Source organism: Myotis daubentonii, chromosome 18, assembly GCF_963259705.1.
Source record: "Myotis daubentonii chromosome 18, mMyoDau2.1, whole genome shotgun sequence".
Taxonomy (NCBI): domain Eukaryota; kingdom Metazoa; phylum Chordata; class Mammalia; order Chiroptera; family Vespertilionidae; genus Myotis; species Myotis daubentonii.
Window position 1 is genome coordinate 22,788,424 of NC_081857.1, and position 15,372 is coordinate 22,803,795.

At 44.0% G+C, this 15,372-nt stretch overlaps 1 pseudogene; it reads left to right on the forward strand.

The window, feature by feature from the left end:
* The first annotated feature begins 1,359 nt into the window (after nucleotides 1–1,359).
* LOC132220564 (translationally-controlled tumor protein-like) lies at nucleotides 1,360–2,396 on the forward strand (annotated as a pseudogene).
* Nucleotides 2,397–15,372: the final 12,976 nt, after the last annotated feature.

Below are 15,372 nucleotides of genomic sequence, written 5' to 3' on the forward strand. Positions count from 1 at the left end.
TTCTGTCTTCAGAAAGATAGGTTGGCATCTAGGGAAATGACCTTGATAGACTAAACTATAAATACAATATTAATCAGAGCAATTTGCTCTGGAATTGTGCCCCCTTTCTCAATACCCCAAAGCAGCTCCAGAAGAGAGACAAAAAAGCATAAGCAGTAGCCATTTGATGTGTGAGCAAGTAAGGTCAAAGACTCCAACACAGTGGAAAAATAATAACTGGAGTCCTGTTTCCAGAGACAGTTATTTCCCCAGATTGGCTAAATTGGAATAGATCCCACGGCAGTGCCTCTGTGCCTAATGGTCTCTGCCTTGGTGTCGAAGAGCAAGGAACCAAGGAAAACAAGGTTGGGGGTTTAATCCACATATAAATCACTACCTTTGCTCTCTGCAAGAGTGACTAGCACAATCTTTACTCCTGAGCTAGCCATCGTGCAAATGTCTGGGGTAGGGGGAGGGCTAAGAATGAGGCTCAGCCTATTGTCATGAATGGAAAAACGAAGCAGCAGCTCACAAGCTCAGCCTATTGGCAATAAGAAGAGTGCGCTGCATTCCTTTGTTCAGAACTTTCATTGGACGTGAGCATTATTTTTCAGGTCAAATGAACGCTTGATTTCCACAAGACCAATACTCTAAACGTCCCCCAAATAAATGTCACCAAAAGGACACTCCACCCAGTGAAAAGAATATTTTTCATCAGAAAGGCTGAGCACAGAAAGGGGAGCCCCTGGCTTCTCCTTGCAGAAGAGCCTCTGTGGCCAACTTAGCTGCTGTTTTACAAGTCAAAGGGTGGCCTTTCAAAGGCCAGCCCCGCTCCCTCCCCATGACACTGGAGAATTGAGCTGCTCTCTCTCTCTCTGCCACTACTGACCTGCTGAGTAATAAAGGTTTCCCGAGTTGCTTTGTTTCTCTCTTTTCTTTTCTTTTTTTGTTTTTAAATCAGAACTAAGCTGACAGTCTTCATGACAAGGGGGAGGGCAAGGGCAAGTTAAAACCCACCCCCAGCTCTGCGGGGAAGGAAGAAGCTGAGGCTCGCTCCTGTCAGCAGGTGTGAGTCAGACACACAGGGAGCAGCAAAACTGGGGAAGAAGCTGCCATTTTGTCGTCAACGTTCCCACCACCACTGCACAGAAATAAACAGTTCGAGAAAATGATCCAGGATGAAAGAGCGATCGGCCGGGAGGGGAGTCAGGCTGAATAGAAGGTCCCCACTGAATGCTGCTTCATTATGCAACTTTTCCTTTCACTGAGGGATTCCAGCTCTTGGTGGAACCAATTGTGACGGGGAAGTGCTGACAGCCCTGGGAACCGGCAAAGCTGGCCTTTGATTTGTGGCTGTGAAGCCCAGTCCTATCACTGAATTGTTAGTTGAGTGTAAGCAGGTGACCTTGGCCTCCTTGAGCCTCAGTTTTTAGGTCTGGAAACTGGAAACTCTTAGATTAATGTTTATATTCAGGCATACTTCGGAGCTATTGTGGGTTCGGTTCCAGACCACTGCAATAAAGCAAATACGGCAATAAAGCGACTCGCACACTTTGTTTTGGCTTCCCCGTGCCTAGGGAAGTTATGTTTACTTTTCTGTCCACTCCCCCCTCCTCCAGAGCCACATTCTGCCTGCAAAGCGCCCCCTCAGAGCCCTGGGCTCCTGCCAAGGCAGCGAGACTGGCTGTCCTCTCCTTCTAACTCCTATCATGGTCATCTGCCGGGCCCTCATCAGCCATGATGAGATGTTCTGATTCCCACAAGATCCGGGAGACCGCAGACGGGCTGTGCCTGGAGGTAGAGGGGGTATGATGGTCAGTAGGGCAGAGGGTAACATTGATAACTCGATGATCAGAGGAAATGCCTCAGCTGAAGGCTGGAGGGCGAAGGAACCTAAAGCGCAATCATCACTGGCGGTGATAGTTTCATGAACCATCCTTTGCAAGAAACCAGCTTCCCAAAAGAAGCCTGCAAGGAGTATGTCAAAGATGACATGGAATCAGTCAAAGGGAAACTTGAAGAACAGAGCCCAGAAAGAGGAGGGCTTTTTATGACAGGGGCTGCAGAACAAATCAAGCCCATCCTTGCTAATTTCAAAAACGACCAGTTCCTTCTCGGTGAAAACTTGAATCCAGATGGCATGGTGGCTCTGTGGACTACTGGGAGGATGGCGCGACCCATATGTGATTTTCTTTAAGGGTAGCTTAGAAATGGAAAAATGTTAACAAGTTTGGCAGTTTGGATCTATCACCTGTCATCATAACTGGCTGCTGCTTGTCATCCACACACTTAGACAAATGGGACTGATGGTATCTTGAGCTCTTCATCTATTTTGACCTTGATTTATTTGGAGTGGAGGCATTGTTTTTAAGAAAAACAAAAAACAAAAGCATGTCATGTAGGTTGTCTAAAAATAAAATGCACTTAAACTAAAAAAAAAGTTATGTTTACATTATGCTGTACTCTATTAAGTGTGCAATACCATTCTGTCTAAAAACCAAATGTACATTAATCTTAATTAAAAATACTTTGTTTAAAAATGCTAACCACCATTTGAGTCTTCAGTGAGGGATAATCATTTTGCTGGTGGAGGGTCTTACCTTCAATTTGTGAAAAAAGAAGGGCAGTAAAGTGGAGGGCCATAAAATGAGGCATGTCTGTATAGTGCTGAGTTGGAGATACCATTGTGCCACTTGTTAACCATCCCCCCAGTCCTCCCTGGAGACGCTCTTCTTGTCTTCCTGTTTATTTTACACAGAAGGTTTGCCTTCCCATCTCCTCTCTGTTAGGAGGATGGTGATTAGCTTGATGTGTTTTAGAGCTCATGCTAGGTGAGCATCCAAGGTATCTAATACACTCAGAACATAATGTCCCATAACCAATTTTCGAGTGACAGAGCCTGGAATTAACCTCACAGCTTCATTCTATATTATTTATCATTTCTCTACACTGAAGCTTTACATGTTCAGTAAGCTACATGCAGTTCGCTCGAAATACATTTTGAAAGGGGGACCTGCAGATACCCTAACACGGTCCTTTTTCTACAGAGCAGTCCTGGTCATTCTGTTAAAAATCCGTCTAATCATTCATTGATTTACTCAAAACCTCCTGCTCCCCCCCTTTTTCACTCAGAGTAAAAGACAAAGTCCTTATCCTGGCATTCCCAGCACTGCTGACCTAGAGCCTGCCACCTGTCTGCCCACTCCTCCTATGCCCTGGGGCTCCACCACAGCGGCCTCCTTGCTGTTCCAGGCACTTTCTCATCGAATGTCTTTTGCATTGGCTCTTCACTCTTTCAGAAAAGCTGTCCTGCATAGACATAGGCATCCACATGGCTAACTCCATCAAGTCATTGGTCAACTACCATCTCAGTGACATCTCATGACGACCCTGACCATTCTCCCTCTATTGTTGTCTCCCTCCTTTACCCCGATTCTCTCAATTGCCCTTATTTTGTTCTACATTTTTTTCTCCCCGAAACACTTATCACCTTTAATATATAACGTGTTGTGTTTTATTTATTGATTATCTTCCCCGGCTAGAATTTAAGCTCCACAAGGGTAGGAATCTGTGTTTGTTTTGAGTTCTAATCTATCCCAAGCACCCAGAACACCAGCTAGCACATAGTACATGTGCAATAAATATTTGTAGCATTTAATGAATGAAGATTCTTGAATCTTCAGAGAGAGCAAACCAGGTAAGTGATGCCCCTTGCAGAATGCTGCCTCAACAAAGGCCACTCCTAATTGTGTTTGCCATTATGGAGCTTAGAAGATACTTTAAGAACTTTGCAGTGCTGGATTCCATGAATGCCATAAAATATTCTCCTCCTGTTTTTCAGAACAAGGACTAAGAGCGGTTCAACTACTTCTTTGCTGATAAGTAACTCTATCAAAATAGTTGCTAGAAAGTTCACTTTAGCTGTATGCCTGTGTGTTATTAATAGGAAAGAGGGTGAAACAGAATATGGCTTTCGTCCTGTGACCTCCAGCTTCTCCCAGGTGGCTAGGGGTCAAAAAACAAAACTATTGGAGGGTTCTTCTTTGAAAAGAGCTAGTAATAGAAACTCAATTCATTGCAAAGAATAGAATGTGGGGATAGGGAGGGAGGGAGAGTGGGAGGGAGAGAGAGAGAGAGAGAAAGAGAGAGAGATTCAACTTCACATATCTATTTTTATTTTATTGGGCTTTATCACAATTTTCCCAAAAACAGTTAGCCCAGCAGGGAGAGAGATCAAGGACGTCGCAACAGTCATCAGAGGCACCTACCCTCATTACTGGTGGAAACACAGCCTGTGACACGTCCCCCTCAAAGGACAATGGTCTTAATTAGCCGCACCATATTTCCCAGAGAACAAAAGCTCCCCACCCTCACAGGAAAAGCTTTTCCAGGAGATATCTCACTGGGGAAGCGCCAGGCACACAACAGGGAGAAGAGAACATACAGGCTGTTCTGAGGTCTGCAAAGGGACACAAACTCTGGATTCTCTAGGGAGTCCCAGAGGTTAGCGGGCACATTTTTTCACCACGTGACACACATGTGCTTCACATACCCTGATGTGGCCAACTTCAGAGGGCCCTTTTGCTCCTCCCTCTCCCCCAGTCACTAGCTGGGCTTAGGAACCTTGGGGGTGGCCAAATAAGCCGGAATAATATTCAGAATTGAGCATCTGGGGATCAGTAGGGAAGGAGCTGGGAGTTTATTTCAGGTGACAGACATAGAGCAGGCTCCTATTTTTTCCTGAGACTATAATAATACTTCTGGAATGGGGATGCTTGAATCATATGTCTCTTCATATCACTGTGTGGGAAGTCTCAGTTATAAGCTCAACAATGGAAGAGATGTGGCACTTTTAGGGTAAGGGGGCGGGCTTGCAAAGGAGTGTGGAAGCATGCTGGGGTGGGAGGGTGGAGTGCAAGCAGAAAAGGCATTAAGGGGCAAGGACAATGCAGCCTGTTTGGGGAAGAGAGAGAATGGGGGCTGAAAAGTCTCCTCTCCACAATAGTTTTGCTCCCCCCCCCCACCCCGATTCAGTGTGTTATTTGAAAAACACACAGAGGAAAAAAAGGTCTTGTTTAAGTGCCTCTTCCTGAGTAAGTCCACTGTCAGGAAAGGAAAATCCAAACGCTCCAACATTCTATTTTTGTGCCAGAGGCTCCAGGCCCTGCACAGACTCTTCCTTACTCCGAAGGAAAGGAAACTGGGTCTGAGGCCTCCCAGTCACAGAGGCCGGAATTGAGGAACCTGCGTTACTCGAAGGCCTGTCCCCCTTGCGGCCTCAGTTTTAGGAAACAAGGATATGGGTGCAGGATGCTGCGGGGACTGGCCCGAGGGTGGAGTTGGTAAAAGAAAGAAAGAAAAAAAAATAGTGCTTCTCTGATTCTTCTCTAGGCAAACAATTGTAGAGCTACGCTTTAATTGGAAGTTCAACCAGTTGCATTGATATTATGCTTCCTTCGGTCATTAAGGTTTATGGCCATCACCTGCTTCTCGGCTACCACGTAGATAAGGATGGGAGGCCTGATGAAGAGTTTTTTATTTTGATGTGTGGGCCAAGTGAGAACCATAAATAGTAATAAGAGTAATAGAACAGTAGTTACCTAGATAGATAAGGCCGCTCTTTGTATATTTGGCATAAATTTTGTGCGCGGATTCACAAGTTGGTTGTTTCCCCTCTGTATGGCCTTTAACCAGTTCAGTGGGGGCACTGAGGGCATCTAATCTAGAAAATGGGGTTTGGACCACTCTTCCTCTCTTTTTATTTCTTTTTTTTAATATATTTTATTGATTTTTTTACAGAGAGGAAGAGAGAGAGATAGAGAGTTAGAAACATCGATGAGAGAGAAACATCGATCAGCCGCCTCCTGCACATCTCCTACTGGGGATATGCCCGCAACCCAGGTACATGCCCTTGACTGGAATCGAACCTGGGACCTTTCAGTCCGCAGGCCGACGCTCTATTCACTGAGCCAAACTGGTCAGGGCCAGAGATCGCTTTTTATGAGGACCATAGGGCACCTGAGAAGGGCCGTCCAGCTTATGGCAGTCACATATTTTAGGCTTCCTCTGCTTTCTCTGCTATCTGGCACATGAAGCAGACCTTAAAAAGAGACCTCCTTTTTAAAGGGGTTCCCAGGCAGCTTTTCCTGTGATTAGGGATGGAGGAAGAAAAGATACCTTTAAAGCAAGCACGTCAAACTCAAAGGCTAAAACGGGCCAAATAAACAAGGTTTAAGTTTATGTGGGCTGCAAAAAAAAAAAAACAGCTTCAATTTTCATAGAAACGTAGATTTCAATAGAGATATGCTGAATACAAAGGGCTGAAATAAATGAGTAATCGTTAACATAAAATAATAGAACATTTTAATAAAAATTAATATTTTTTTCTTGAACATTAACTTACCAGACACTGAATAACTGCACAGATTAATAAGCGTAATGCAAATAAATCCATTTTTCTTGTTCTCCGAAGTGAAATATTTCCTGTTCCACACATCAAACAAGTCAATACAAGACTAATGATGTGGCAATCAGCTGCTAAGATATTCGCTGCTAGTATTAGTGGCGAGAAATGGTGTGCCTGTGCATAAGGCGCGTAAATGAATGCAACATGATTACAGTATAGTAATCAGTCATTAGCGAATGTTGTAGTTCATTATTAATAATTATGCATAACAGGATATTGTAAAAATTAAGTTACAAAATGTTTCTTACATACCGTTATATTGGCTGGGCATCACTCTTTCACAAAGTGTGATCTAAGGACCATGCATCAGATTCGTGAAGATGCCAATTAAAAAGATTGATCTCCTTGTCAAAAACATTTGTTGTGGGCCACATGCGGCCCGAGGGCTGTGAGTTTGACATGCTTGCTTTAAAGGGAGAGATTCATTTAAAGCAGTGGTTCTCAACCTTCCTAATGCCTCGACCCTTTAATACAGTTCCTCATGTTGTGGTGACCCCCAACCATAAAATTATTTTCGTTGCTACTTCATAAATGTAATTTTGCTACTGTTATGAATCGTAATGTAAATATCTGATATGCAGGATGTATTTTCATTGTTACAAATTGAACACAATTAAAGCATAGTGATTAATCACAAAAACAATATGTAATTATATATGTGTTTTTTGATGGTCTTAGGCGACCCCTGTGAAAGGGTCGTTCGACCCCCAAAGGGGTCGTGGTCCACAGGTTGGCGACCCACAGGTTGAGAACCACTGATTTAAAGGGAAAGACTGATTCATTTGGCTTTGCTGGCTTATTAATATACCAGGGTATCACTGACCCTAGCACAATCAGATTCTCCTAAAATGCAGCTCTGATCATGGTAACACTCTTGCTCATAACCCTTCAATGGCTCCCCAGTGCCCTTTGGATAATGTCCAGATAACCCCATCAGGATATACAAGGCTCCTTATGAACTGGCCCCTGCTTCACACTGCTTAGCACACTTCCCCCAGCCCCCACCATCCCTCCACCAGCTCTACTGAATTTATTTCAGTTCCTCATATATCTGCTTTCTTTCTTCCCCAGTTTTTAAATATGCCTTTTCTTGCTGCTCCTAACTTTCCCTTTAAGTTCTTCCACTGAACCTTTTTACCCCGGGGAAGCCCGCCTTCACCAGCCTGACTCTGGGTCAGGTTTCTCTCTCCTGTGAGCTCCCATAAACCTCCTACTTAACCCATCACTACACACTACTTTGTAATTACCTATTTGTTTGTCCGTCCCTCCTACTGGATTGGAAACACCTGAAGGCAGCCCTAAGGCATCTGCCTTGCCCACCGTGGTCTTCCCAGCGCGAGGCTAGTCCTTGGCACATGGTAACGCGCCGCAAGTATTTGTTAAATAAATGAGCTCTAGGCCAATATGACAATAAATCCAGTGGTTCTTCCCAGATTTGCATTTGCCGTGCTCATTTTAAGGTAAGTGCCTGTGGAGACAGGAAGGCGGGCCCTGAATTAGAAAGACCTGCTGTAGTTGGGCTGCCCTGACCTCCTTTCCCTTTCCCTCTCCCATCCCACCTTTCCCACCATCCCTCCCAGGAATCCCAGTCAGCTCAGGGCCAAGCTGGAGCTCCTGGTCTGTGCGTATACTGGCATCTGACTGTGTCAGATTTAGAAGTTTATTCTATGTTCTTATTCATTTGAAAATAGACTCACTATTGATTATAACTATTTGCAAATGATTTAATACTTATGCCTTCTCTTCCCCACATTTTTCTTGGAAGTAGGAAGAATGCCTTCTTTTAAAATCAATCCTTTTAATACCTAATGTTGTTGTGGTATACCATGTATAAGTGGTCAATGAATGAACATAGGATGACTTAAGGTCTCCTTTGTCTTTAGAAATTGAATTTATAGCAGCACTTCTGTGGAAATGCATGCTAGATATATTTGGTGATGTGGCAATTGGATTACATTTCTTAAAGGAAGCTGTGGTTCCAGGATGGGCCTGGAAACCATAGCCCAGAACTATGTGGGCGCCACAGCCCTGGTGGGTTGGCAGGAGCAGGAAGCCTGCAGCCTGGGGGGAAAAGGTTGTTCCAGGGTGCCCTCTAGTGATCCAAGGCACCACTAGGTCAGAAGCTGGGGCCAGAGGCTCTTGAACTTCAGCAGGAAGCAGGATCATGGATGGAACCTGATAAAACTACAGAGGCCAGGATGCCAATCCAGCCAGGAGATCAATCCTTTTAATCGGCATCTTCACGGATCGGATGCATGGTCCTTAGATGACACTTTGTGAAAGAGTGATGGTCAACAAACAAACAAAATAACATTCTAGCTGTGTAATTTGAGAACACCCAGCCTCATTCTTCTGCTTGTAGGGATGGATCACAGATTCCTTGCTGATTATTCAAGTGTGGACTTGAGTGAGAGAGAGACATACACAGAGATGGCCTTGGTTCTCTGGTATGAAGTACAGCCCAGCACACATAAGAACACTCAGAAGCATACAAATGCTGGACCATTGAGCAAATGTTTTAGGGAGAATTATGTCACCTTCTCCTGATGCCCATTTTCCAGTGGGTGGGGCAGCCCTGCTCCCCTTTTTGTGCATTTCCTGACACTGGGCACCCAGTTTCTATGGAGCACGTACTCCATGGCCAGCCCTGTGTCAGACTGTTTATGTATATCACCGTGGGAAGTCACTGGACTTGTCAAAAGTGAAGTGTTCCTTAGGCCATACAAGCAGGATTGCTGGACAAGTGGTTCGAGTATAGCCAACAACTAGAATTTGCTTTCGTGCATTCTGTATTTGTGTTCTGTTGAGCAGACTCACTGGAAGGGATTTCTCTATTGCCAAAAGAGCTAATTCCTGTTCAGAAACCCAACAGACAATGTCCAGCAATGATTTTTTTTTTTTTTTAAATGCATCTCTGAATCTCCACCATAATTGTCTTCCTCCCTCTTGCTCATTTCAATTGAAGGCTGCTGCTTTAATTAGGGGCTGTTAGCACATTAAAATATTTGTTGAACCTTGCAAGGTGGTAAATTATTCTGAATTGCAGTCTATACTCAGGTCTAATTATTTTCTTTTCCTTTTTCATGTACTAATAGCACCAAATGAATTCAGTTAAATGGTAAAATCGCATTGAGTGTCTACTATGTGTCTGGACAGTGTGCTGGGCTGTGGAAATATAAAGGAGGCTAGGGAAGGCTGAGTGCTCCCACTGGGTCAGAGTCAAGAGAGGACTTTATCTCTGGTGCAATGTGATGAGTGCCCTACGAGAAATATGAACCGTGGGCTAGGATAACACGGGACAATTACTTCCCTCCATGGGAACCGGTGAATAGAGAAATGCTATCACAGATACACTCTAATATGCTAATAACCGATGGACATTAGTATTTTCATGGGGATTGGGGAAAACCACATCACTCGTTTTCAGATGATCTTGGACAAAAGAGTTATCAAATCTCTCTTCTCACAATAACCATGTTTTCTTTCAAACCCACCCCCTCCCCATTACTATATCTTTAAGACAAAGTATGAAGTGCTGGCCTGATGCCATTTGATTTCAGTCCTGCTCATTTGCTTGTCCGGAAAACTTTAAGCATGGGCTCACAGAGCCCTTAATGAGAAAGCTCGTTAAAAAGCCTTCTGAAATGGGGAAACAAATTACATGCACGACACAACCCACTCTTTTCCTCTTCATTTCCTTCTGCCCCTCAGAGGCGGCAGCATTACAAATGACAAGGCCAAGTGAGTCATCAGGTCAGGGAAAGGCACTACGGAATGCGGAATGCCTCTGTCTTTACCTTGCCGCTTTGATGGACATTTATCTTGCTTCACTACAGCACTAAAATGTTGCCCAAACAGCAGGAGGGCCCTGTGCATGTGATAATGGCCTTGGTAAAGCCTTTGATTGTGTGTATTCGGGTGGAATTTGAGCTCGTAATTGGTGAATGCGCATACTGTCCCATCCCAGAGCCTCTCCCTAGAAAGCTTGTTTATTCCTGGGGAAGGAGGAGGTTTCTTCCCTTCCAGGTGTCTCTGTGGTCACCTTAGGAGGTTTCCGCGGGAGTATTACTTCAGGATGGTAGTGATCACATTCAGGGCTGGCCCTGCTGCAAAGTGTCTTATAAGGTCACTCTTTACTCCTCTCAAGCCAGGAATATCATGAGCCAGGATAGGCTTCCTGCCGCTGGCTCAAAAGGAAGTGATGGCCTTGATTGTCCACTGGGAGGAAGAGATGGGAGGTATCTTTTCCCCCTTCCTTCTCTTATCCTAGAGTTTGGGAAAGGAAGGCTACAAATACCAAACAATCCTTCCACACCTGGTAGCCAGGGCAATGTGTGTGGGGAAAAGGAAATCCTCCCCACCACCTTGCCCCTTGGGGTCGAGGCACTTACAATGGAATACCTGCACTCTGTGGTGAGGTAGATACTACATCCTTTCAGTAGGAAGTTGAGGGTTTAGGCCCTGCCTTCACACTTGCTAGCTGTTTGATTCTTGAGAATTTGCAAAACACCTCTAAATCGCAGTGACTACCATGTGCCCGGCTCTGTGCCAGCCTCTGAGAATAAAAAAAATAAAGAAGTCACCCGGGGGGAGGTCAGTGGGGGAAAAGGAAACATATGCAATACTATATCTAATACTTCAAACAATAAACAAAAAGAAGAAGATGAAGTCACTGGCTCCACCCTGAAGATTTTCATAATCTCCTGGGAAGACAGAGGCATAAACAGTCACAACATAGTGTGATGCATGCTTTACTAAAGCTACACAGGAATTGTCATGACAACAAAGAGAGGGTATTGTGTATATTTTGGAGGGGGGAGGAGTGAGAAGATGAGAGGGGGTGAGACTATAGTTAGGAAAGGCCTCATAAATCAGAAAGTTGAGCAGGAATTTGAAGAAAAAGAGTTCACATAGGAAGAGAGAGAAACCAGGGTGAGAGAGCTGTCAACAAAAATTCCCCCAAAAGAATATTAGAAAATGGAGAGACTGAACAGTTTGCAAAACAGGGAGATGCAGCACCTGGTGGAAACTGAAAGTGGGTTTCACCAAGACAAAGGGGGAGTGGTCTTTTTAAAATTTTTTATTTAATAATTTTGGGACTTCTTATAAAAATTAGGATATTTTGGTTCTACTCCCCTCCAAGTAGCTGAAATTGTTTATCATGGTCTGCCCTCTCGCCTTTGGGAGGTAACCTTTTACAGAGAAAGTTTCTGCCCAGGTTTCCAAGTGGTCCAATTTTATGCAAATGAGGTTTCTAAATTTGTACAGTTCTGATTGGTCCAAATCACCTTGGTTGGTATTGTGTGTTCTGATTGGTCGTCATAGAGCAGTTCTGATTGGTCGATGTAGATGCAAATGAAGATATAGTTGTGCAGTTCTGATTGGATGGGTAGGTCTCTGTCCATTGGTTGAAAGATAAAACCAGGGCTTCCCTGCAGTGGTTGATTTAGACTCCTAAAGAAGTGGGGTGTAGTGCTGGGAAATCCAGAGTTTAGAGTATACAGAGTACATGAGGAGCACCTGTCAACAAATGGCCACTAGACTGTTACTATTTATAACACTTGGGCCTTCGATTGACCATGCGGAGTTTATCTCAGCAGATAAATTCCTTTTTGGAGTTTGGTACATCATATGAATCTTCTCAGGGTCCATAGAAGCCTGGTTGACAACATTAAAGGGGTGGCAGAGGACAAAGAATCTTTGGACAAGATTGAGAAGGAGTGAGCTGAAAAGTAGGAGAATCGGCAGAGACTGGTGTCAAATGTGAGAAGCCAACCACAATGGGGACTGACAAGCATCCACCAGACTGGGCAAATGGGAGATCACTGGTGACTTCAGCAAGAACCATTTCAGTGGTATTCAGGGGGAAATCACAGTGGAGAGTGAACGGAAGGAAAGCAAGGAAGCTAATGAGCATATTCTTAAACTTCAGTACACTTGGCTGTGGGGAGGAGATGAATTCGGTGTTGGCTAGAGAGGGATAAGGGGTTGAAGGAATATTTTTGTTGTTTTTGTTTATGATTGAAAACGCGGGCTTTGTACCACAGGGAAGGAGGCAGTGGAATGGGAGGAGTTAATTTAAAGGAGAGAGATGGGACTAAGTGGGTTTAAATCCTACTTGTAGAGTCCTTTAGAGGATTAAATGAGAACCCCTAGGCAAACCCTTTTGTAAAGAGATATACACGCGTGAATATGATTATCCTACCAGTGAAATAAAACCTGTATGCATTTGAGCTCACTTATCACTTGGCCTCTGAGATAGGCAAATCTCCCTCTCCATAGCTTTTTTGTGTGTGCTGCTTTCCTATTTCCTCTTGCCATCACTTTAGACTTAGAGCCCAAGAAAGAATTGAGCCCTCCTTGACATTTCTTCCTGCCAACAACACAACGAACCAGCTCCCCTGGATCACAACAGGAAGCTGCGGGTTGATAAGTGAGAAGCGATTAAGGGAGGGACAAGAGCCTCCTCATTGTTGGGAGGTGGGACCACATCCAGACCTCTTGGAACCTTGCTTTGTCAGTATATTAGCCTTTCATCAGATAAGCCTGGAGCCACATGGGCCATGATGCAGACTGTCCCCTTACAGACACCAGTGGCCTCTTTTCCATCTCAATTCATAAACTGCATGTCCCATCAGGGCAGAGATTTTTGTCTGATTTTTCACTGCTGTATCCCATGACTAGAACAGTGTCCAGCACAAGAATGGTATCTAATAAATATGTGTTAAGTAAATGAATTCACCCATTCTATCACCCTTCCCTTGACTCAATCAAAATGGGTATATATTATGGGATAACTACCACGCTTATCCTAGATAAAGAGAGATAACTAATATTTGTTATAATTTTTAAAATTTATCTTTATTGTTGAATGTATTACAGATCTCCCTCCTCCCCCGCCTTATTTTCCCATTGACTCCCCTTCACCTCGCACCTGCCTACTTGTTATCTTGTTTAAAAGATATGTGTATTCTGTGCTAGGCACTTTACATACATTAGTTCATGTAATCACAATCGTTTTACAGTCGGGGAAACAGACTCAGATGGAAATCACTTGGTTGAGGATATACGGCTGGGAAGTGGTGAAGATGGAATTTCTGCAGCCTCATCCTTCACCATAACTGAAGTCATAACTTCAGTTATAATGTACCACTTGCAGTTCCTTGAACATGCCACATTCTCTCATGAACTCCTTTGCCTGGGGCAAACTTAGCTGTGCCTTCTGTCTGGCTGATTCTTCCTCAACCTCCCTCTGGGATATTTTCTTGAAACGATGCTCTCCAAATGGAGTAGGTTTAACTCTGTGCTCACACAGCCCTCTTTGCAGCCCTCTGTCATAGGCCATCTCCCAGGCATTTTAGATGCCAATCTTTGTGGCTCTCTCCACTCGATGGTGAGAGGGTCAAGGGCAGGAACTGTCTTCATAAGAGCTGCTATTTATTGAGTGCTGCCATGTACTCACTGACCTTGTGTAATTCTCAGCCATCACCGGAGATGGGTATTATGATGCTTGTTTTACAGATGAGCTCATAGAAGCACTGAGAGGTTGAATAACTTTCCCAAGGTCACCCTGAGTGAGTGGCTAAACCAGGAATTGAACCTAGAAATATCTGATTCTAAATTCTTTTCACTTCATCAGAACCATCTCCAGTGCTGACAGCTCAGCTGTTGGGATAAACAGATAAATACCACCTGAACAATGAGATTAGCGCGCTAATACAGGCTTACACAAACTTCTCTGGGGGGGACATTTGAAAGGGGAGAATTGGTTCTTTCTGGGGGTTGGGTTAGAAAGGCTTCATAAAGTTGCCAGAATGCTTTCGACCTTGTAAACTGGTTCCATAATGATGGTTGAAGATGAGAGATAGATCCCCGCATCAAGTACAGGTGGTTGGTTTTGGGGGCCACAGCAGCCATTGTCAATGTTACCACTTGGTCTATCTGGGTGCTAAGCTTTTAGCCCAAATGTTGGCATGTACCTGCTCAAGTCATGACTGGTAACAAGGCAACCTAGTCAGCAATTGTTTCATTAAAATTGTGTGTGTGTGTGTGTGTGTGTGTGTGTGTGTAAACTATTTTACATAATCATAGTTTTCATCTTACACACTATGCTTTAAATTTAAGTGAAATCAGTACATTTTCAAGCTCACAGCTACATGGGGTAGGGTAGTCACTCCTCATGATGTGTTACATCTCTTCCTGCTCTTGTCCCTTAACTGCACAAGTGTCACTGGAGGCTGTTTTCTCTATATTCTCTTCTTCAGGGAATGTGCCTATATTCTAGGCTTGAACTACAGTAAAATTCCTAGAAAATTAATCTTAAAACTCCAAGCAAAGCATGACTTTGAGATGTCTGGTACAATTCCTTCTTTGTCTGCTCCGGAGGGCATTTGTAAGGAAGGCACAGTGGGCAGCCAGATTCGGTCCTCGCTGTGGCTCTGGCATCAGGCAATGAGGAAACTTCTGAACTGCCCCATTTCCTGGCTGCATGGCTTTGGGCAAGTTATTTAACCTCCTTCCAGCCTACATCCCTGATCTATAAAAGAGTGAAAATAATAGGATCCCAGTAAGAGGATTATTGTGAGTACTAATGAAATGAGGCAAAAACACGTACATAGTTGCTGGTTTGCTCTAAGTTGCCAGCAAGTGCTAGTTGCAATGATAATTATTATTACTCTCATCTTTGGCAGGATGGAGCCATTTAGGGGACAGTGATTTGAAACCTTTGAAGTGCTATGAAAATGTGAAATATTATTATTGTGCATAATGTGGAGTGAAATCCAGAGATGTGAATAAGAAATCAGGAAAGCCAGATCCTAATGGCGCTCTTGTCACGAAGCCTTGATGTGACCTTGGGCCAGGCTCTCTGCAACCCTCCTCTTTCTACTTGTAGATGAAATGGCTTGATTAGATTATCTTTTGGGGGG